The 18,620-nt window shown below is 38.9% G+C and overlaps 1 protein-coding gene across 2 annotated transcripts in view; it reads left to right on the top strand.

Moving 5' to 3' along the window:
- Positions 1 to 7,282: 7,282 nt before the first annotated feature.
- Positions 7,283 to 18,620, top strand: part of LEPR (leptin receptor) — a gene marked incomplete at its 3' end in the record, with an annotated part of 93,031 nt that continues 81,693 nt past the window's right edge. For both annotated transcript variants that reach the window (XM_081225605.1, XM_081225606.1), the window contains exons 1-2: positions 7,283 to 7,574; positions 7,885 to 7,929. The remainder of the gene's footprint in view (positions 7,575 to 7,884; positions 7,930 to 18,620) is intronic.

Here is an 18,620-nt window from a genome sequence, read left to right as displayed (position 1 = left end):
CCAAAAGCAAATTTTCTCTAGTTTCATTTGGCGTGCCTATTAAAATACAGAGTTCTGGGAACTTCCCTAGTGGTCCAGTGTTAAGAATCTGCCTTCCAACGCAGGGGACACGGGTCGATCCCTGGTCGGGGAGCTAACATCCCACATGCTGCGGGGCAACTAAGCCCATGTGCCACAACTAGAGAGAGGCCTGGGCCACAGTGAAGATCCCACGTGCTGCAACTAAGACCCGACGCAGCCAAAAATAAATAAATAGATATTAAAAAAAAATACACAGTTCTGTTTCCCCATATCCGGAGGCTTTTATTCATTAAGTCTGTAGTGGGCTCCAGGATTTTTGTATGAGCTGTGTTTGCAACTGAGTAGTTTTATCAGCCTGTTTCCTGTATGTGGTAATTTGGAGGTCCAACAGCTTTCTTCCATTTTGTATGCTGTCTCTTTAATTCCAAGCTGGCAGTGTTTCTACTGGTATAAAATTGTCAAGAATCTATGAGGTCTCCTGCATATGTTAAAGGAATTCACTCCAGAAGAACAGAGGCTTGTCTATAGATGTTCCCCAGATAATCCCATCTCTATATTGGAGCTTTGAGGGGAACTATGAGTCAATCTCTCCAGAGAGATCTGTGGGACTGAATACTCTGACTTATTAATCTTTCTGACGTATTAGCCAAAGGTTGACCAGCCACATTCTTGGCTTTTTCTCTGCAGAATGCTTTCCTGGTAGTGAATCTCTTAATTTTTGTGTTTTTTTTTGAAACTGGATAAGCTGAGAATGTCTCAAATCAAGCCCTGGTTCCTTTTTGTTTGAGTTCTTTCCTCAAGTTGGACAGCCACATGTAAATCAATGAAGTTAGAACACACCCTCACACTATACACAAAAATAAACTCAAAATGGCTTAAAGACTTAAACATAAGACATGACACCATAAAACTCCTAGAAGAGATCACAGGCAAAACATTCTCTGGCATAAATTGTACCAATGATTTCTTAGGTCAGTCTCCCAAGGCAATAGAAATAAAAACAAAAATAAACAAACAGGACCTAATCAAACTTAAAAGCTTTTGCACAGCAAAGGAAACCATAAACAAAATGAAAAGACAACCTACAGACTGGGAGAAAATATTTGTAAGCGATGTGACTGACAAGGGCCTAATTTCCAAAATATACAAACAGCTCATACGACTCAACAACAAAAAGGAAAACAAACAACCCAATCAAAAAATGGGAAGAAGGCCTAAATAGACATTTCTCCAAAGAAGAAACACAAATGGCCAAGAGGCACATGAAAAGATGTCCCACATCACTAATTATTAGAGAAATGCAGATCAAAACTACAATGAGGTATCACCTCACACTGGTCAGAATGGCCATCATTAAAAACTCTACAAATAGCAAAAGCTGGAGAGGGTGTGGAGAAAAGGGGAACCTCCTACACTGTTGGTGGGAATGTAAGTTGGTGCAGCCATTATGGAAAACAGTAAGGAGGTTCCTCAGAAAACTAAAAATAGAATTATCATATGATCCAGAAATCCCACTCCTGGGCGTATATCCAGACAAAACTGTAATCCAAAAAGATACATGCACCCCTATATTCATAGCAACATTATTCACAATAGCCAAGACATGGAAACAATGTTAATGTCCATCGACAGATGAATGGATAAAGAAGATGTGGTACATATATACAACGGAATACTACCCAGCCATAAAAAAGAACAAAGTAATGCATTTGCAGCAACATGGATGCAGCTAGAGATTATCACACTAAGTGAAGTAAGTCAGAAAGAGAAAGACACATACCATGTGATATCATTTATATGTGGAACCTAAAATATGACACAAATGAACCTATTTACGAAACAGAAACAGACTCACGGACATAGAGAACATCCTTGTGGTTGCCAATGGGGAGGGGATTGGGGGAGGATGGAGTGGGAGGTTGGCGTTAGTAGATGTAAGCTAGTATATATGGAATGGATAAACAACAAGGTCCTGCTTTATAGCATAGAGAACTATATTCACTATCCTATGATAAACCATAATGGAAAAGAATATTAAAAAAGAATGTATATAAATGTATAACTGAATCACTTTGCTGTACAGCAGAAATTAACACATTATAAATCAACTATACTTCAATAAAATAAAAAAAGAGTTCTTTTCTCAATTCACCTCTTTCTTTCTGCAATTTACTATAGGCAGTAAGCAAAAGCCAGGATGCATATTCAACACTTTGCTTGGAAAGCTCCTCAGTTGTATGTCCAATTTCATTGTATACAAGTTCTATCTTCCACATAACTGCAGGACACAATTCTGCTAAGCTTTCAGCCACTGTATAAAAAGGATCCACCTTCTTCAAATTTCCAATTGCATGTTCCTCACTTCCTTCTTAGTCTTCACCAGCAGCCACTTTAACGTCCATATTTCTACCAACAGTCTATAAGTGATGATTTAGGCACTCTCTAAGGTGATATATGTTTTTTTCTGCCATTTTCCTCACTTCCTTTTGAGTCATTGCTAGCAGAGTTGTTAACATTCATGTTCCTACTAACAGCTTGTTTAAGGCAAGATAGGTTTTTTCCATCATATTCCTTGAAATTCCTCCAGTTTCTGCCCACTGCCCAATTCCAAAGCCATGTCTACATTTTCAGTCTTTTTAATAGCAGCACACTGCTTCCAGTTACCAAAATTTGTTAGGGTTCAGCTAGAGAAGCAGAACCAGTAGAAGATACATAGTAAGATATTTATTGCAAAGCTCATGTGATTGCAGGGCCTGGCCAGGCAAGTCCAAAATCCATAGAGCAGACTGCCAGGAACAGCAAGCTAGAACTCTTGGTCATGGTCTGAAACTTCTGTCCACAGGTGGAATTTTTTCTTCAAAAGGGAAGCCTCAGCTCTGCTTTTATGGCCTTTCAACTGACTGAACCAGGCCCATCTTGATTATTTAGGATAACCTGTCTTACTTAAAGTCAACTGATTATGGACTTTAAACATATCTACAAAATATCTTCGTAGCAACACCTAGATTAGAGTTTGATTGCATAACTGGGGACTGTAGCCTTGCCAAGTTGACACATAAAGAAACCATCACAGTATACTCTATTATGCTTCTTTCATTAACCCAGCTGCCTCCTCACATATACCCTAGTAATTTTCATTTGGATATTCAGACTTTAAAAGGATTTATTCTCAGAGATATTTTAAGGATCAAAATAAAATAATTCTACCTTATTAGCTTGCTGTACGTAATAGTTCTTCAATTAGCAGTTGTATAAGCTGCAAATTATTTCTCCATGAGGATTTAAAAGTTTGATGTCCATTACATATAAATTTCTTTTTGTTGTCAATGGCATTAGTGGTATTTAAGTAGTCTGTTGTCCTACTGGGGACTAGCAGCATTGACATCACCTGGAAGCTTATTAGAAATACAGACTCCAGGGTCTCACCCCAGCACTCCTGAAGTAGAATCTGTGTTTTAAATATCCCAAGATTGATTTGGTTGTACACTGAAGTTTGAGAAGCACTGGTCTACTGCAATGGCTTAGTTTCTTCACTGTTATCCCTAGCTCTAGGCTTATCTTCTACCTTTTCCACCATACTTAACACACCCGGGATGTGCTTTCCTTCCTACAAACCTGAAAATATAATTCCTAAGTCTAAAAGTTTTCAACATTTCATCATGCATAATGGTTAAAGTCCAGATGACCTTAAAAATCCACATGACCTTCAAAGTTCTTCCTATTAGACTTCTAAGTACTTTTCCAGGTATACTTTTCTGAACATACCCTGAGGTCTTAGTATACTGCTTGAATTTCCCTAAGGTACCATGCCTTTCCTCCTCTGTGCCTTTCTTTCCACCCTCTGTTCCCCTGAATGGAGTGCCCTACACCAACCTGGTTGAACTTTGGGAATCCTCACTTTACTCTTTTTGGGAATAAAGGACCCATGCTCTTTATCTTGGTAATTGTACCTGATACACAATAGATATTGATTATCTATTAAGGGAAAAATAAATTATCAGCATACAACAATGTACCAAAATGTTTTCCAGAGATGTTTGAAGACTAAATGAGATGAATATCAAGCAAGCATAATAGAGTACTAGGTAATAAGTACCATTCTAAAGGCATAGTGGCTATCTCATTACTTCTGATGACATTTCAGCGAGGTGGTTATTATCATCTCCATTTTACAAAAAAGGAAGCTGAGACAGAAAGAGGGTAAGGAACTTATTCAATGTTTCATAATATGTGTGCATAAAAACTTAGACAATCAGATTCCAGAGCCCACGTGCTTGAATATATGGCCTCCAATGCATATAAAAACATTTTTCAAAGTCCTTGTAAATGTAAAATTTTAAGATTTGTGTGGTAATCAGACACATAATCAATAGTCACAATTGTCATTTCTTTACAAATAACTTTCTATGAAACATTTAGAACACCATAAAAACGGTGAAGTGTCAACTGTTTCAATTAAAACTATGTTCAGTTCACAGCAAAACTTTTTGAGTGTCTACTGTAGTGGATATGTATCTGGGCTTTTTCGCCCACTGCTCCTTCAGTAAGATCAACCTAATTTTATTTTGAGGTACCACTTTTCCCCCACTGTAAGTTATTTGGTTAGAGTGAGATCAATTCTCTTCCCATTTCTTGTTTTCCAGGAGTGCACAGGTGACTCACACCTGTACGGTCATCATATTCGAAGTTATTGGCCACCATGACTGATTCAGAGATGGGCTCATGACCCAAGTAAGTCAATGAGTAGGACTCAGTTTAGTAGATAGTAACATATTGGTAGATGGTTTATAATTGTAAGAGTAGAAGAGCAAGGAGGAAACTCAAAGAGGAAAGACGTGAACCAGGAGAGAGTGGAGTCATTGAAATCATTGTTTGTAAAGAGTTTCAAGAAGTAACGCATCAATATAATGAAATTAATAGTTGAAACTATCAACCAAAATACTTGGACAAAATATTTTATTCACTTTCAGTAACCATAACTTCAGTTATGATTGATTGTTCCCAGCAGGATTTGTATCTGTGTAAATAGGCACATATTGATTTTTTTTAAAAAGAGAAGATAGGTGATCTCATTATTTTCTTTTTTAAATCAAAGGTTTCCTTTTAGGGATTTTTCCTTCACTCGGGAAAATACTGAATGAGTCACGGTGTTAATCTGTTTTGCTCTAATGAGTCTTATCTTCTTATTATGGAGATGTTTTTCAGTGTGGTGATAATTGCCTAGTTGATTGATAGTGATTTATTTGTACTCATCTCTTCATTCAACAACTCTTTATCAAGTTTCAGGTATGCATCAGACACTGTGCCAGAGGAAATGAGTTTCAAACGTGTCCCATAGCCTAGAATGTAAGCTGCATAGGAGCTCATGACTCAGAGCCTGGTGCCTAGCAGACATTCAGTATTAGATCACACTATCAGAAATCCATACATATGGATGTGGAGTGTATCTCTGTATTAATTTAACAATGGTAGATTCTGGCAAGCTATGCTTGGCCTTCAAATATTTCCTATGACTCAGACATGAATTAAAGGCTTGAGCCTCTGTACTTCTTTTCCTTATTACAGTTACTCCTCATAAGCCCAGGTTTAATGACACATTTTTAGCAGTTCACAATAAAATAATTAATTATGCTTAGTATCAGTACAATTTTGAATAGTGGTCCTGGAATGGCACCCTGATTCCACAGTAGGCAATGATTTTGGCCCCTATTAGTTTACTAGCTTTAGTGGGTTGAATGGTGGCTTCTCCCCAAAATATGTCCACATCCTAAACTCTAGAATCTGTGAATGTGACCTTATTTGGAAAAGGGGTCTTTGCAGATTTAATTAGTAAGGATTTCGAGCTGCGATCACCCTGGATTACCTGGATGGTTTCCAATTCCAATGACAAATGTCTTTAAAGGAGACAGAAGAGAAGAAGACACAGACACAGAGAGGAAGGCCATGTGAAGATAGAGGCAGAGGTTGGAGAGATTTAGCCATAAGCTGATGGAGTCCTGGAGCCGCCAGAAGCTGCATGAGGCAAGGAAAGATTCTCTCCTAGGCCTTGGGGAAGTCTATGGACCTGACGATATCTCCCCTTTGGACTTCTGGCCTCCAGAATAGTGAACAAATATATTTCTCTTGTACTAAGCGTTGAGCCTGTGGTCATTTGTTAAGGCAACCCTAGAAAACTAATACGCTAGTTCATAGCACCTATCTCATTAAGGATTCTCTTGGGTTGTTTTATTTCACAATAATTTGAGAAAGTCAGTATTTCTACTCCAATTCTTATTTTCATCCAGTGAAGACATTTGTCTCCATTAAAGTGATACTGACCCTGGGACGATATTCCTCTGGGGGAAAAGTTCCGTTTACAAAGCTCCACAGGTTGGCCAAGTGTCTGGGTCAGAGAGCAGGGAGACATTGCTTCTGGCTCTACCCATCTCTGGGCTAAGTTCTTTCTGTGTCTCTGATGCTTCTTCCTATGAGGATGTTAGGCAAGTTCCGTTGAAAATGAACCATCCACCCACTCCAGAGTGCTCTATTCCCCTTTATTCTTTCTTCCTCACTCTGTTGGTTTCTTTCATATCATCCATCACAACTGGTAATTATATGCATACTTGCTTGTCATAACTCCAAGTTCAAGGAACATAATAATTGCACCTAGCATATTGTGTGGCACTCAGTAGGGCCTCAACAAAAATGTATTAATGAATAAATCAATGAGTGAACATTTTGAGTGGAGAGCAAGAAAATGATTATTACTTTGGGGTCAGAATCAGACTGTTCAAGGACGGATTTTTTTTTTTTTTTTTTACTTACTACGTCAAACGCCATTGAATTTCAAGGTTGAAACGAATCATGCCTTCCTGACAAATATGACCAAAATGCTTGGCTGAAACATTCTCAGTGACAGGAAACTCACTACCTCACTACTTCTGGTCTTTTCCACTTCGCTTTCCTTTCCCACTCCTCCCGATTATTACAATCTCTACTGTAGCATTTTGCACACCTGATGCACAGAGGCCTGGAAGTCTGTAAGTGGGAGGGACAGAGGGAACCCCAGGGCCCAGTCCAGGGCCTGAGACCCCCGGGCTCAGAGTGGGCGCGCGGTAGCTGACAGTTGGGTAAGGTAGTGGCGCCACCTTTCTGCCGAGTTCGCCTCGAGTCTCGGCTTCCCTGCGGGCAGAGGGTCCTTCTCCCCAGACTCCTAGCTTTTCCTCCCCCAGGCCCGCCGCCACGCGCAGCCGCATCCCCGCCGCCGCCCCCGTCACCTGCGCCGCCGCCCTGGCGGCTCAGGGGCCACTCCTGCCGCCCCGGGAGCGGTGGCGGAGGGCGCGGGGCGCGCGAGCGGCGACCCGGCCTTTCCTCCCTTCTCTCCCCCAACTCCCGCCTCTCCCTCCGCTCCCTCTCAGCCCCTCCTTCCACACTCCGCTGCCTCCTCTCTCTTGACAGCTGCCCGGCACCTTCGGCAGGGAGTTTGGAGCCGCCCCACCGCAGAGCCTACAGCCGGCCGAGCCCCCGCGCCGCCGCCATCTCTGCTTCCGCCTGGGTGGGACCTGGGCCTCGAGGTGGGACCCAACTCTCTCTCTCCTCTACCCCCTTCTGCCACCTCTTCCCTCTCCCGGCCACGCGAGGAGCCGGGCGCTGGGGCGCGCGTGGCCGGCCGGAGCCCGCTGGCCACCTGGGGACCGGGAGGCCGGGGCGGGTCCGGCGGCGCCACCGGAGGGGCCCGCGCCAGGCGGGAGGGGCGGCGGGGGCTCTCGTTCCCCCGGAGCAAGGCGCGTCGGGGCGCGCGCCCGAGGGCAGCCAGCCCAGTCTGGGTGCGCACCTGCCGGGCGCCCCCGAAAGGAAGTGCCACCTGGCCAACTTCTTTTCCAGGTCTCCTTCCTACTTTGGAAACTGAAGGGACTGCGACGGAAACCAGTAAGCCCTGGGGCCCGGAGGAAGGATTTGTTGGTTTGGATGACGAAAGAAAAAAAAATGTGCTCTAGGGATGGTTTAGCCCGGAGCTTCTGTTTCCACCATCTCTGGCTCTCCCCAAGCAAATTAATAAAACAAAACAAAAACAAGAAAACCCAATCCCAACCAAAGCACTTATTTAAAGGGACTTGTAGGGATGTGAAAAAGAGACCCAACCGAGGAATCATTTTGGAAACCCCAGGTAGGATGAGGCCATTTGAGAAAGTGGGTATTTGGGGGTGTTATTTCTAGGACTTGGGTTTGCAAGCAGAAGAGGAGACTGGCTCTTGTAAGCCTGAGGGAGTTCCTTATATTGAGGGGCTGCCTGGAGTGTCCTCTGTTAACTTTCATTTCCTTAAGTATTAAAGTATGTTGAAACAAATAGCTCTTTCAGAGCTCTGGACTTGGAGTCAGGACATCTGGCTTTTGGTATGATTTGCCATTTATGGTGACAGCTATGGTTACTTTAGTTTATTTGGGCCTCAGTTTCCTCATCTGTCAAGTTCTGAGGGCCTTTTAATAATATCTAAGATGTTTCCCAACTTAACAATTTATAATTCTTTAACTTTTTAACATGTTACAAACATTGCTAGATTCGTAATTTCATGAAATTTTAAAAATGTATACTGATCTTGGCATGTTTGTTCCTATGCATTTATGAGTCATGATTTTAGTGTTTTCCAACCAAAACTTAAAGAGAAAAACACTTATAAAAGAGCTCAGAAATATGTAGTTTATATGTAAATATTTAGATCATCTCTGAGTCTAGCTTAAAGAATCATGTTCAACTTGAAGTTAATATTTGCAACACTGCAACAAAAACATGTGGCTTTAGTACAGTACTTATTCACTTTCAGTATTGTATATTTGGAGGAAATAAACATTGTTTTGGAGGAAAACAAAAATTGCACCTTTCCTATCAATTTCTGCTCTTGAACAGTGTTACTTTTTAGCATGAAGTTGTGTGCAGGATATTAAAAAAATGGTTTCAGACCACTTTAGAGCCTCTCTGAAATTAAGTTCAGTAGCAAAGGTGCCAATTTTAGTAATGCATTTTAGTTGTCTTGGGATGAATCCTAGGAAAATAGCAGAGTTAACTAAACAGATAAACCAGAAATTAGGAATTGACACACAGACACACACAAAGTTGTACAAGAAGTGTATACTATAAAGTGTCAGCGAGATTTTTATTTCCTTTTGATAAAAAACAACAAACAACTGTTGACTTGTTTTAGCAGACAGAATATTAGCATAGATTTTGTTGTTCCTTGTAATTCAAAATTATTTGAGACTTAGTCATCAGTATTTGGGATAGGTTTAGAAGTGTCTCTGGCTCTTTTTGGTGGCTTTGATCTAAAATAAAACACTGTGTTTGCACCTAGCATGTGCTTTGTATTCCATTTGGAAGAGTGGAGTAGATTTGAAGTACTCTTTTATGAACACATTTAAATTTATTTTCATTGCCTTTTCACCTTTGGACTGGAAGTGTCATCAGTTATTCAGTCATTTGTCTTCCATCATAGTCTCTGGTGATGTAGATGATCATCTCCTTTGAAAGAGATGCCCAGAATGTTAAAGAAACTGGTTGTTGAATGAACAGAGAGTAGTAGAACTCAAATATCCTGGCTTCTAGTCGCTTGTTGGAAAACAACTGAAAACAGTGGATGGATCTGCTCATGGTCCAACTCATTCATGGCTTGGGAGAGCCATCATGGTTGGCAGAAGCTCTATTCCTCTTTTGTAATGAATTAAAAAAAAAAACAGTGTGTCTTCACAGTTAGATCACTATTATATAACGAAAAGTTTTGTGTTTGTGAAGTGCAGTATCCCAAGGGGTCTTAGAAATAAAACTTAAAAAATATCCAGAAAAAGAAAAGAATTGCCTTGGCAGATATTGCACTGCATTTTTCCTACTGAGAGCCAAACACATACTAAAAAACATGTCCTGTGGAGTTAAAAATGAAGAAAAGGGCTTACAGTCTGCTCTAATTCTTTTAAGATTTTTATGTGATTTACAAATTCCACTTTTAATTAAAGCAGAAAGGCACAAGTGTTCGCCTCCTGGCCAGACCTAGTACATATAAACTTCTGGAGTTTCAGTTCAAATTTGGTCTGCTTATAATTTGAAATATTCCTCCTCAAATATTTTTTAAAACTTCTTTTAACTCTGTAGTGATATTACCTGTTGTCTTTTCATACACATGATCTTATTAATCTTTAAATTTTTTGAACTATGACATACACAGGGAGAAGAGTACATAAAACAAATGTACTGGTTGACAAATAATATAGCAAATCATTATAACAGATAATTACAAGGCAAATACCCATTATTTACCATACAAGTAAGAGAACATGCCAATACCCAGAAACCTCTTGCTTGTTCCTTCCTAATCACAATTTTCCTTTTACTTAAAAAAATTATATGAATATAGGAGGCACTCTTTCATAGATTCTTTTGCTTAATGTTATGCTTATGAGACTAAGCCATATCCCCTCCATTTGAAAGCATAAACTTTTAAAAAGAGATGTCTATATTCCCTGTCATTGATTCATTTCTTCACATTCTCTCTTAAACCTACTTCTATCACTCTTTTTTTTTTCAGTACTCTGCCAAAACTATTCCTGTCACTGTCACCGGTGACATCACCTCTCCCAAATCCAGTAGTCAGTTGTCACCTTTGATCTTACTTCACCTGTTGGTAGCATTGTCACAGTTATCACTCTCTGCTCCTTGTAATATTTCTTTGTTGACCTCCAGGACACCATGTACTCTTGATTTTTCCTCCTTCTTCACTAGCCATTGCTTTCTGTCCCCTTTGCTGATCTCTCTTCTGCTCTCAGAGGATTTAACCTTAGAATATCTTAAGCTGTAGTCCTTGGGAGCCCATTTTTTTCTACACTCTTTGATGATTTCATGCAATCTCTATATCTGTACACTGATGCCTCCAAAATGATAGCTCAAGCTTTGAGTTATCTCCTTGAACTTCAGACCTCTATGTCCACCTGCCTGCTCAACATTTCCATTTGGATGTCTAGTAGACATCTCCAGTTCAGCATGCTCCAAATGGAATCTTCATCTTGCCCAAGCCCACTCTATCTGCAGCCTTCCCTACCTTCATCCTTCACGTTGCTCATGCCCCAAAACATGGAGTCATCTTTGATATCTCCCATTCCCTCATACCTTAGATGTAATGTGTCAGGAAGTCCTCTTTGCTCTATCTTCAAAATAATTCCTGAATATAATTACTTTCATCACCTGCATGGCTGCCATCCTAGTCTGAGCTGACACCATCTTCCACGTGGATTATTGCAAGAACCTCCTAACTGGTCTCCCTGTTTTCATCCTTTTCCCTCCATAATCCAGTCCCAAAATTGCAATTAGAGCTCTTTTCTTGCAACATATTTCAGATCATGTCACTTTTTTCCTCCAAAATCTCCAGTGCCTTTCCAGTTCATACAGAGTAAAGTCTTAAAGGACCCAAATCCTTAGAATTACCTATAAAGGTGCTACCTGTTTTTTTTCTCTCCCATTTACCTATCTGATCTCAATTCTTGCTGTTTTTCTCATTCACTCAGTTCCAGCTACACTGGTCTCCTTGCTATTCTTTGAGTATATCAGGGACCATCTTTGCTCTGGCTGGAACGCTCTTCTCCCAGATACCACAGGACTTACTCTGTTACTTTCACTTCTTTTAAATCTTCGTTCAGTTGTCTCCTTTTCAATGAAGCCTACTCTGATTATCACATTTAAAATTGTACATCTTACCTTGCAAAACGCTTTCCCCTTTCCTTTGCTTTTCCGCATGTACTTACTACCTTTAAAAATACTGTATGACTTAATCATGTTTCCTGTCCCATTTTTCCTGTCTCATTTCTATTAGAATGCAAACTCCATGAGGGTGGATTTTTTTTTTTCCTGGTTTGCTCCACAATAGAGCCTGGTACCTGAAATAGAGCCCAGCATATAAGGGGAGCTCAGTAATTTTTTTTGATGATTGAATGCTGTTGCTGACAGTGGATGTTGTTTGTTTGTTTTCATTACTGGATATATTTTATTATGTGAATATAATACCTTTATTTTTTACTCATTCTGTTTAAGGATATTTGGGTCATTTCTGTCCTTCTCTCCTTCCCTCCCTCCCTTTTTCCCTTCTTCCTTCTTCCTCCCTCCCTCCCTCCCTCCTTCTGTCCCTTTCTTTCTTTCACTACCATAAATAAACCACCTACGATTCTTCTTCTACAAATGTCTTGGTGCTTAGATGCAGGAGTTTCTTTAGAGTATAAAACTGCTAGTCAAATTACTAGAACACAGGGCTTGCAGATATCAGCTCTATTAGATAATGTCACACTTTTCCAGCATGGTTCCACCAATTTATATTCCTACTTTCATTCCTCTAAATCCCCGCCAAAATTTAGTATTATCATGACCTTTAATTTTTGCCCATCTGATAGGTATGTATTGTATCATTACTGTTTGTTTCTTCAATTACTAGTGAGATCGAGCCTAGTATCTGTAAAAATAGGCTAGGTTATGCTGCGGTAACAGATTATCCCCAAATCTCATTGACTTAATGCAATAAAGGTTTATTCTTCATTCAAGAAAAGTTTCCTCTGGATTAAGGCAACTTTCCAGGGCAACTATTGTCAGGTCTAAATTCAGGGAACCTCTGTCATTCTGTAGCTGTACAATCTGGAACACAGGACTTTCCCAGTTGGTATGGTATGGGAAAAGAAAGTGTGGGTAATCATGAACTAGCTTTAAATGCCTCCATCTGGAAATGACATGAATGATTTACACTCATACTTTAGACGCAAAAGAAGTCATATGGTATGCCTAACTTCAAGGAGGTGGGGAAGGTTAACCTCTCCTCTAAAAGAAAAAATAAATCTGAGAATACTGGTGAGCAGCAATGTATTAGTTACCCATTTCTGTGTAACAAGTTACCCCCAAATTTAGTGGCTTAAAACAACAAGTACTTACTGTTTTCAAATATCAAGAGTTGATAATATGTGTGGGGCTGTTTTGGGACTCTGTATTTGTTCCTTTGACCTCTTTCTGTAATTACTACGGGTTTAAACTGTCTTGCTATCTGGTAGGTAGGGGAGTAAATCCTCCCACTTGGTGAAATTTTTTCAGGAGTGCTATAGCATTCCTTGGCCCTTTATCTTTCCATATACATTTTTTCAATCAGTTTGTCAAGTTCTAAAAAATTTGTTAGGAATTTAATGGAGATTCTATTGAGATTGTTTTGAGTCTATAAACAATTAAAAGGAAATTGATACCTTGTAAATATTCAGTTCTAGAATCCATGACTGTCTCTCAATATATTTAGGTCTTCTCTAACATGATAAATGTAAACATAGTCTAATTTTTCCCTTAGGAGTCCTTGAACATCTTCTTGTTTGATTTATTCACAGGAACTGCATATTTTTGAAGTTATTTTAAATGAATCTTTTCAAAAAATTCATTGTGTTTCTGTTACTGCCATATAGAGATAAACTTGACCTTTAAAAGTATTTTAAAAATAATAGCTTTATTGGACTGTAATTCACATATCATAAAATTCATCCTTTTATAGTGTACAAGTCACTGGTTTTCAGTACGTTAACAGAGTTATGTAACCGTCACCACTATCTAATTTTAGAGCATTTTTGTCACTCCCAAAAGAAACCCCACACCCCTTAGCATTCACTCCCCATGCCCCCTCCTCTGATCCCTGGAAACCACTGATGTACTTTCTGTGTCTATGGATTTGCCTATTCTGGACATTCTGGATGAATAAAATCATGGGGACTTTAGAGAACAGATTCTTTCACTTAGCATGTTTTTAAGGTTTATCCATGCTGTATCATGGATCAGTACTTCATTCTTTTTATGGCCAAATAATATTCCCTTATATGGATATATCACATTTTGTTCATTCATTCATCAGTTGATGGACATTTGGGTAGTTTTCACTTTTTGGCTATTATGAATAGTGCTGCTACTAATATTTGCATACAAGTTTTTGTGTGAATGTATGTTTTCATCTCTTTTGGGTATATACCTGGGAGTAGAATTGTTCAGTCATATGTAACGTTATGTTTAACATTTGAAAATCTGCCAAACTATTTTCCAAAGCAGTTTTCATCATTTTACATTCCCACCAGCAATGTACAAGGGTTCCAATTTCTCCGCCTCCTTGTCAACATTTGTCACAATTCAGAACCTTGATTAAGCTATCATAGTGGATGTGAAGTGATACTCATTATGGTTTTGATTTGCATTTTCTGATGACTGATGATGTTGAGCACCTTTTCATGTGCTTATTGACCATTATATATCTTTTTTATGAGAAGTGTTCTTTGCCTATTTTTTAATTGGATTGTTCGTCTTTTTATTGTTGTGTTGTGAGAGTTCTTTATATAGTGTACAATCGCTTTTAAGATATAGGATTTCAAATATTTTCTCCCATTCTGTGAGTTTTCTCACTTTTTTGATGGTATCCTTTGAAGCCCAAGGGTTTTAACTTTAAGTCTAGTTTATCTATTTTTATACTTAATTTCAGTCTAAGAAGCCATTACCTAATTCAAGGTTGCAGAGCTTCATTTCTGTGTTTTACTTATAAGAATATGAGAGTTTTAGCTTTTATGTTTAGGTTTTTGATTACTTTGAATATATGGAATGAAGGAAAGGACCAATTTCATTCTTTCACATTTGGGTATCTACTTGTCCCACCACCATTTGTTGAAAAGACCATTCTTTCCCCATATTTAAGTGTCTTGTCAAAAATCATTTTGCCAAAAATGTAAGGGTTTCCTTCTGGAATCTCAACTCTGTTCCATTGATCTATATTTCTATCTTTATACCAGGTACCACACTGTCTTGATTACTGTAGCTTTGAAGCAAGTTTTGAAATCAGAAGTGAATCCTCCAACTTTGTTCTTCTTTTTCAATATTGTTTTAGCTATTCCCTTGCATATATCAATACATATGAATTTTAGAATCAGCTTGTCAATATATATACAAAATGTAGCTATAAATTTGAAGGGATTGCATTGAATCAGTTTGGGAAGTATTTTAATAAAATTGTTTTTCAGTCTATGAACGTGGGATGTTTTACCATTTATTTAGGTATTCTTTAATTTCTTTCAGTGATGTTTTATAGCATTCAGTGTACAAATAATTGCACTTCTTTTGTTGAAAATATTCCTGAGTATTTTATTATTTCTGATGCTATAGGAAATGGAATTATGTTTTAATTGTATTTCAGATTGTTCATTGCTAATGCACAGAAGTAGAAATGATTCTTGTACATTGATCTTGTATTCTGCAGCCTTGCAGAACTTACTTATTAGGTGCAATATGGTTTTTGTGAATTCCTTATTATTTTCTACATACATCATCTGAGAATAGAGATAGTTTTACTTCTTTGTTTCTAATCTGGATGCCTTCTATTTCTTTTTCCTGCTCAATTGCCCTGGCTAAAACCTCTAGCTGAATAGAAAGTGCAGGTGAATAACTTTGTCTTGTTCCTGATCTTAGCAGGGAAGCAGCCAGTCTTTCACCATTAAGTATGATGTTAGCTATGGGTTATTCATATGCAGCTTTATCAAGTTGGAGAAGTTCTCTTCTATTCCTAGTTGAGTGTTTTTGTCATGAAATGGCATTGGAATTTGTCAAACCCTTTTTCTATGGACATATCATGTCTTTTATTCTATTATTATGATTGATATGTTGATTGATTTTCACATTTTAAATCAAACTTGCATTCCTGAGGTAAATCATATTTGGTCATAGTGTATAATCCTTTTTATACATTGCTGGATTTGGCTTGCTAGTCTTTTTGCATCTATATTCATAAAGGATTTTGGTCGGTAGTTTTCTTTTATTGTGATGTCTTTGTCTGGTTTTGGTATCAGAGTAATACTGGCTTCATATAATAAGTTGGGAAGGGTTTTAAATGCTTGGTTTTAGGTAGTTATATTTTCCACCAGCAATCTTGCTAAGTTTTGTAATTAAGTTAAACAGCTTACATATAGATACTTCGGGATTTTCCACTTTTCTTGTCATTCATGAATAATGAGTTTTGTTTAGTCCTTTATAATCCTTAAAACTTTTCCACTTCTCTTTCTGCCTTGCCTAGGACCTCAGGTATAATGTTGATCTGAAGTGCTCACAGGTGAAGTCATGTCACATTAAGAATGATGTTTCGGGCTTCCCTGGTGGCGCAGTGGTTGGGAGTCCGCCTGCCGATGCAGCGGACATGGGTTCGTGCCCCGGTCTGGGAGGATCCCGCATGCCGCGGAGTGGCTGGGCCCGTGAGCCGTGGCCGCTGGGCCTGCGTGTCCGGAGCCTGTGCTCCGCAACGGGAGAGGCCACGACAGTGAGAGGCCCGCATACCGCAAAAAAAAAAAAAAAAAAAAAAAAAAGAATGATGTTTCTTTCTGACTTTGAATTTCCTCTCAGTACTGCTTTATCTGCATGAAATAATTTAAGTTTTGAGATGCTTTTTTCACTATCATCAGTTTAAAATATATTATATCTTTTTTGCCCAGTGGCTTACTTTTTTTCTTAATGTCCTAATATATGGCATTTGTGTAGTTATATTTTTGCTATTTTTTTCTGTTTTAAAAACACCGTGGACAGAGAACGTGGTCTGTATGATTTTAGTCCTTTGGATTTGTTTGTAACTTGCCTTATGTCTTTGTACATGGTCAGTTTTTTGTAAATGCCCCATTGGTGATTAAAAATAATATGCAGTCGGGCTTCTCTGGTGGCGCAGTGGTTGAGAGTCCGCCTGCCGATGCAGGGGACACGGGTTCGTGCCCCGGTCCGGGAAGATCCCACAATGCCGCGGAGCGGCTGGGCCCGTGAGCCATGGCCACTGAGCCTGCGCATCTGGAGCCTGTGCTCTGCGACGCGAGAGGCCACAACAATGAGAGGCCCGTGTACCGGTAAAAAAAAAAAAAAAAAATAATAATAATATGCAGTCTACAGTTTGGGGGAGCAGAGTTCAATGTATGTCAAATTTGTTAATGTTTTTGTTCCATTATCATTTGTTAGTATTATTTCATTCTCATATATCCTCATGTATTTGTGTCTGCTGTTCTATTCATTCTTTAGGAGAGTGTATTAAAATTTTCTACCATATATGTGGATATCTGTCTTTTTCCTTGCGGTACTCTGAATTTTCACCATATACATTTCAAAGCTACATTATAATAAACATGTTATTTTGAGGTTATACTACATGTACACATTTAAAATTATTATATATTCCTGCTGAATGGATGCTTTCATTAATTTGGAGTGATTCTCTTGAGTTATATTTCTGTTTTTGTAGGGTTTTATTAAAGGGATACTACTTTAAAATATGTATTTATATGTTTAACAACCTTTTTCAGTAGTTCTGACTTATAATTATCCTCATGCTTCCTGTTGGCTTTAAAATGAAAACCAGAAATATCCACTCTTGTAACCCTTCAATCCACACTGCTGATGTGCCAAGCTTAAAGATGTGATTAATGCCATTGTAATATTTTTAAGTGAGATTTAGTAGATGTTTATAAGAAATATCAGACACAGAAATACTGGTTATGTAGTAAAAAAAATCCCTGTCAAATTTAAGTGCCATCAACTTGGAAGTTTAAAATCTTTTAAAAAAAATATTTACTTATTTATTTGGCTGCGTCAGGTCTTTGTTGTGGCATGCGGGATCTTCATTGCAGCATGCGGGATCTTTCGTTGCGGTGCGTGGACTTCTCTAGTTGCAGTGTGTGGGCTTCTCTCTAGTTGTGGTGCCCAGGCTCCAGAGCACTTGGGCTCAGTAGTTGCAGCGCACAGGCTTAGTTGCCCTGTGGCATGTGGGATCCTAGTTCCCCAACCAGGGATTGAACCTGCGTCCCCTGCACTGGAAGGCAGATCCTTAACCACTGGGCCACAAGGGAAGTCCCTAAAATCTTTTCTAGAATGTGAACACTGAATATGTCTAAGGTAGGCTATGTGAAATTTTTGTGGATATTGATTCTCACTGAATGAAAGTCAGCAAGTCACTTATTCTTCCATAGAAATGATAGGCCAGATTCTTCCCACTTATACAATTTTATCATACCAATAAAGTGTCCTCCAAAGTGAATACAGACCACTTTCAGTTTTGCCTGGCATTAGCATCTTTAAGTGGTCCAGTCGGCTGTGTTAAAGCTGTGGTTTTGCTGAGTGTGGCATGGAGACTCGCTGAGGAGAGACCAGAGCTGTGGGAACCATTGTCCATGGATGGTCTTAAAGGAGAGTCACGCATATGAGAACTATTTTAATGAAATTTTCTGGTACCCTGTGGACCTATTTAAATCAGACTAGAGTACTATGGACTAGCAAATAAAAATGACCCAAATGGAGACACCCTAAAGGGGCATTGTGACATTGATATTAATTTTTAAGTCCTTGCCAATTAGAGAGAAAATTCAGAAGCAATACAGACTTACAAATCTGTATATATATGTGTGTGTGTATAACAGTGAATGAGAAAGATAAAGAGAGAAGGAGGAAGGGAGGGAATGGGGGGAAGAGAGAAAGACAGATTGACAGACTGACTGACCGACTCTACTCTTGGGCTAATAATTTCTATAATGTTTATGGAAATGTATAAATGTTTTATCTACTTGTACTAGAT

The sequence above is a fragment of the Mesoplodon bidens genome (assembly GCF_964165515.1).
Source record: "Mesoplodon bidens genome assembly, chromosome: 2".
NCBI lineage: Eukaryota > Metazoa > Chordata > Mammalia > Artiodactyla > Ziphiidae > Mesoplodon > Mesoplodon bidens.
The sequence above is the reverse complement of the archived record's forward strand: the minus strand, read 5'-3'. Positions and strand labels throughout refer to the sequence as shown.